Source organism: Anopheles gambiae, chromosome 2 (genome assembly GCF_943734735.2).
Source record: "Anopheles gambiae chromosome 2, idAnoGambNW_F1_1, whole genome shotgun sequence".
Lineage (NCBI taxonomy): Eukaryota > Metazoa > Arthropoda > Insecta > Diptera > Culicidae > Anopheles > Anopheles gambiae.
In genome coordinates, this window is record NC_064601.1 from 75,791,678 (window position 1) to 75,797,677 (window position 6,000).

Genomic DNA, 6,000 nt, shown 5'->3' on the forward strand with positions numbered 1-6,000 from the left:
CAAGTTTAGCTGCTATTCTGTCGGTTCCGAGTGCCTTGTTATTTTTCAACCGACGGATAGCTTTTTGTGGGATTCATTCTATGCTAGGTGGTAATAGCATGACACTTTCTGCTAGTGGAGCCTCTAGCTGTTCGTTAAACTGGTCGTTGACTAATTCATCAAAGTACTGAGCCCACCGCGAGGGGCTCGTTACATCCGTCGTCTCCATCCTTGTTGCGACAGCAGGTTACATTAGGTACAACGTTGTTTCGGTGACCTGATGACTTTCGTGTAAAATCAACAGTTCTGGCTAGCAAAATATCATATTTAGGGATTATTATCGCTATGCTAAATAAATAATACTCTCTTCAAGAATCGGCATACGAACTAAGCATACAACACGATCTGCATACGCATAACTCGGTGCAATAAAACAACGGACTAGGTATGAAAGCGATTGATGCACCTATACACGGCAAATAACATAAACATCCTACGCCCGCACACATTACATTAGACATTAGAGCCAAAAAAGGATTGCGGTACAAAAAACTCCATGCGAAACAAAGGATAAGGCGGGTGGACATTTACATTTACGTTTTATTCCAGCCAACCAGGGAAGATTGAAACGAAATTAGAACTCATGTCACGAAACTTGTTAATTATAACTGGAGTCGACTAAAATATCAACTATTACTAAAGGATCGGTCTAATATCTATATGCGATATAGCATGTATAAAAAAACATTGTAACTGGTAATAAAAATAAATAAAACAAATACACATTTAAATATGTAAATTACATAATTTCGTGAATAAGATATCTGCACTGAGTACAGCATTGAAGTAGATGCCTATCTTTTATTTTGATGTTTAAATGCTTTCTATCACAGGATATGTCTTATTATTAATGTGTATCTTATTTTTATTATTTGAAGCTTTGCGAGAAAAACGATGCCTAGGCTTTATGATATCCAAGTTTAAAGAGAGTTAGTTTATTTATTTATTATTTATTTTTACAATTTATGGGTGTGGTACTACACAGACTTTGACCCTTGTCACTTAATTATGTATGCTAAAACTAATATTTCTAATTACCGAGTGCGTACGAATCTCATATCCTAGTTTTAAAGCTCTGCGTAGTCAAATGAAAGTCAATTTATTTGAAATAAGAATAGAACTGTCTACACATTGTCTATAGAGGGTCGTTGGATGAGGCTAAAATTCTCCTATACTCATTTTGCAGAAATTTACGTTGTCTATGAGTTACGTCTGGCTGGTGCGTAAATGCGAATATTTTTTAGCAACTCAGGCGCGTCAATCTCATGTGCGCAAACTCACTATGTGCAGCTTTTCGGCGTTGTTTGACAGATTGTAGCCCAAGGCACAAACATCGCGTGCGATAGTTAAGTATATTTTAATTTCCTCTCCAAGGGAGGCAACTAGAGATGGGTTCTGCGGATCGCACCCACGGTTCCGCTCCGGTTCCGGCAAGTATGATACCGATTCCGATTCCAGAGAGAAGGAATCGCTAGTTCCACCGGAATCGTCCGGAATCGTCCGGAATCGTCGGAATCGTCGGAATCGTCGGAATCGTCGGAATCGTCGGAATCGTCCGGAATCGTCCGGAATCGTCTGAAATCGTCTGGAATCGTGCGGAATCGTCGTAATCGTCCGGAATCGTCGGAACAGTCGGAATTGACCGGAATTGGCTGGAATCGCCCGGAATCGACCGGAATCGTCCGGAATCGTGCGGAATCGTAGTCAATCGATAGTAGTGAATAGTAGAGCCGATTCCGGTCGATTCCGACTGTTCCGACGATTCCAGACGATTCAAGTTCACGTTCCGGCCGCCGCGCATATGTCAATGCTGTCTGTCGTACATTTAAGCCAGGAATGTCGCGCACTGAGTTCCTCAATATCGTTCAATATGGACGCTAGCATCTTGTGTTACTGTTTGTATCTATTTGTATTAGGTTATGCACTGAATAATTGACATGAAATGAAATGGAATTCCGACGATTCCAGACGATTCCGGGCGATTCTGGGCGATTCCGGACGATTCCGGGCGATTCCGGGCGATTCCGGGTGATTCCGGGCGATTCCGGGCGATTCCGGGCGATTCCGGGCGATTCCGGGCGGTTCCGGCTTGTTGGATTGAACCTACCCTTCGGAACTGGGTCCGAAATTTGTTGGAATCGTCCGGACCCAGTTCCGCTTTTTTGTGCGTTTTGCCCAACTCTAGAGGCAACGAACCGCGACTCTAGTTAATCTATGCTGCACAGATTCAAATTTTGCATAGAGCCCTGTTGTTTGAGGACACCACACTACACAGCTGAACTGAAGGATGGATCGGACTAGACAATAATATAATGACATTAAACATAAAGGATCTCTAAATTCAGTAGATCGTTGGATAACGAGACCTAACATGTTGTTTGATCTGTCAATAATGCTCTCAATAAGTGTCCTGAAGGAGAGTTTTTCGTCCAGTTCAACGTCCTTACTGAAGTATAACGTTGTAATTCTGTTTCATTAATGAAGTAGCTGTTGACAAAATGCCATTTTAAGCGATGGAAAGACACGGCACAACACTTATTGATGGAGGATTCATTGTTGAACGTCACTCATAGAATAAATTGATTATCCCCTGTAGTTGTAATAAACGAAAATACAATTTAGTGGTGATCTCTTTAGGCGTCATCCATCAATTATGTAACGGTGATAGAGTGGGGAGGAGATATCGTCAAATGTTACGATTTGTTACATGGGGGAGAGGGGGAGTTGAACTGTTGTTACGTAACGCAAAATAAAATGTAACGATTTGAAGCAAATTTCACAAGAATTAACTGTATCGCTGCAAACAGGTATAATCCAATCCAATACCAATCCAACTCTATACAAACCCAATTTGTTTCAAACAAGTTGTTGATGAAGTCAGCCGTTTTTTCGTCAGAGTTGATCATTGGTTGTAATTTTATAAATGCATTGAAAATGCATCCGAAACTCTTGCAAACATTACCGATTGTGTTCGAAATTTGTAAGACATGCGTAACATATTAAACATCACATGTTATGTGAAATAGAATAATAAATTTCATGATGATACAACATCTAAAAGAAAAGACACATTTCTGCAAAGATGGTCATTTTCATGGAGGACCAGGAAGATGCATGAACGAATGCAGATGCATGGACCAGGAAGATGCATGGACGAGGATGCATTGGTTTTAATTTTATAAATACATTGAAAATGCATCCGAAGCTCTTGCAAACATTACCGATTTTGTTCGAAATTTGTAAGACATGCGTAACATATTAAACATCACATGTTATGTGAAATAGAATAATAAATTTCATGATGTTACAACATCTAAAAGAAAAGACACAAAGATGGACATTTTCATGGAGGACCAGGAAGATGCATGGACGAAAAATGCTTCTGATGATGGTGATGCAAGAACATTTCAAACCGTGCTTGCAATCTGATTATCAGAATCTTTTTGAATTTAATTGCTGCATGGGACAACTTTTATTATTATTATTATTATTATTATTATTATTATTATTATTATTATTATTATTATTATTATTATTATTATTATTATTATTATTATTATTATTATTATTATTATTATTATTATTATTATTATTATTATTACTATTATTATTATTATTTATACATAATTGATTGCCTCACTAGGCTTTACAATTTTTACTTAAAACTAGCGAAGGAGGATTAAGGGATGGGAAAGATGTGAGGAGAGAATAGATTAGGACGAATCCAGTACGAGTGCTGCACGGAAGCGGGATAAAGGAAGATTAATGCATTAATCAAACTTGCATCGTTACAGTTTGATATACTAAGGAGGGAGGGAGTCGAAATTTTGCAATGTTTGCGTTACGTAATTGAAGGATGACACCTTATTGAATTATTCAGATGGGTATTACGGTTTGGACATATTTTCACAAAATTCAATGAACTCAAATAAAATTGTAGTTTGTTCAACATTTGGAATTACAACGTCGTTTATAATAATTATTCTTCTTCTTTTTTGGCACAACAACCGTTGCTGGTCAAGGCTTGGCCTTTCAGGCCAGCAAGTGGGCTTGGTTTTCAGTGAATTACTTGATTTGCCCATAGCAGGTACGTCAGCCCTTCGAGACCGGTCGTTTCTTACAATGGTACTATTTTTTACTGAATACTTACAATGCTTTTGTGAAGCTTGATTTTAATTATCAATCACTCGTCCAGCACGTCCGGAAAGGACGCACCAACCTCTGCTCGCACAAAACGTGTCTGCTGCTGCTGCATAACGAGCACCGCAAAATCAGCAAAATCAGCTAACGCGTCCAATGATGATGAATTATTGCACTTTCGCTTTATCCTTCCGTGGTCGAGTGCATCGGAGACCGGTTCGGTTTTGCGGTCAAAAGAGCACCGGCCACAATCGCAATCGGTAAATCAGAGTGCGCCCTACATACGGACACGCCCACACACACACACACACGCAATGGTCACACATCCTGCTACACAGCTTCTTGCATCGTCGATAGTTGGTGGCATTTCATTGTAACTCAAATCCGAAACACAACGGTAGTACAGACCCCCTTCAAACACGTGAGAGTCCCGTCCCGGCAGACGGCATTCGGATGGAAAATCGAAAACCAAATGAAGGGCAGCCGAGTCATTGATTTCGGAAAACGTCGGACCGACAGACCGACCGTTTGGGTGGATGGAAAAAGGACCCAACTCTGTCCAATGCTGGTTGCCGTACTGGAAGGATGAAGGGATTTGCGAAATGTGGGTTAGCTACGGGGTGCACGATCTCGGTGGAGGAGAAAAATGGGAACAAGCTTGTAACAATGAACACTACTACTTTGCGGTTTGGCCTTGCATTTGTTAGGTCCAGTGATTTCGGAGACCCTTCAGACCTGACCGGCAGTGGTTTCGATAGAATCGGATGGCTTTGTGCAGCAGCATGGGGAAACATGGAATCGAAAACCCGCTTCCACTGCTTGAAGCAATCCTAATTTAACAACGTGTTTTGTTAGCTATCGTAAAGGAAACTAATATTAGAATAGTTTTACAAACGAGATTCTAGGAGTGTAGGAACATTTTTCCCTTTCCTTTGCATTAGAGTTTAATTGATATTGAAAATCACTTCACTTTTGGACTACGTGTATGATTTGCTCTCGACTCCTTTCGGAAAGTTTTGCACACGTTCAAACTTCCCTTCCGGCAATCGAACGTTGTGCCCCTTTGCACCGGCCCCGCTAGCTGGCAGTAGTAACATTTGCTTTGGTAACAAATTTTTATTCACCACCAGGGTTCGAGTTGAACGTTTCACATTTGTCTTCATTTTATTCGTATTGCATCCTCCCCCGTTAAAAGAAACAACTTTTGTTTGATCTCATTTCAACTCCCCCTGCGGGAGCAAAGAGCTTTCTATAAAATTGATTCTCCGTGTCTCTGGCGCCTCACAGAGCCACCACGCCATTCCGGCAAACGACCCATCCGGCTGACTACAGCTATGTCTAACCGTTCCGTCAGGGCCGAAACCCACTTGACGAATATTACTCTCTCCCCTCCGGATGATTCCTTTCCGCCACCGTTCGGGCAGGCGGGAAAAACACGACCCGGGGATCAGTAGCAGTAGGCTATGGGAAAAACGCGCAGCAAATTCAAACGGCACCGACAACAAACAAACGAGACGAGAGCAGAGGCAGACGGTTGAGAATCGAGACGATTGTAAGTCAAGTGCTTCTTGAGCCTTGCTGCAACCCATCCGTGAATGAGTGAATGGGCCGATTCTAAACACACAAACAAACGCAAACACACAGCGAGAGAAGGGCCACAGACAGTCAGAACATCAAGCCGCGGAAAGGGAAAACAACAGGAGCGACAATCCTCATAAATCGTCCGTGTGTTGTCTTTGATTTTGCCGTGGTTTTAGTGTGTTCCGTAGAAAATCAAACCATCCGTTTCATTCCGACAGCAAGCAAAAATCCGTTACCTAC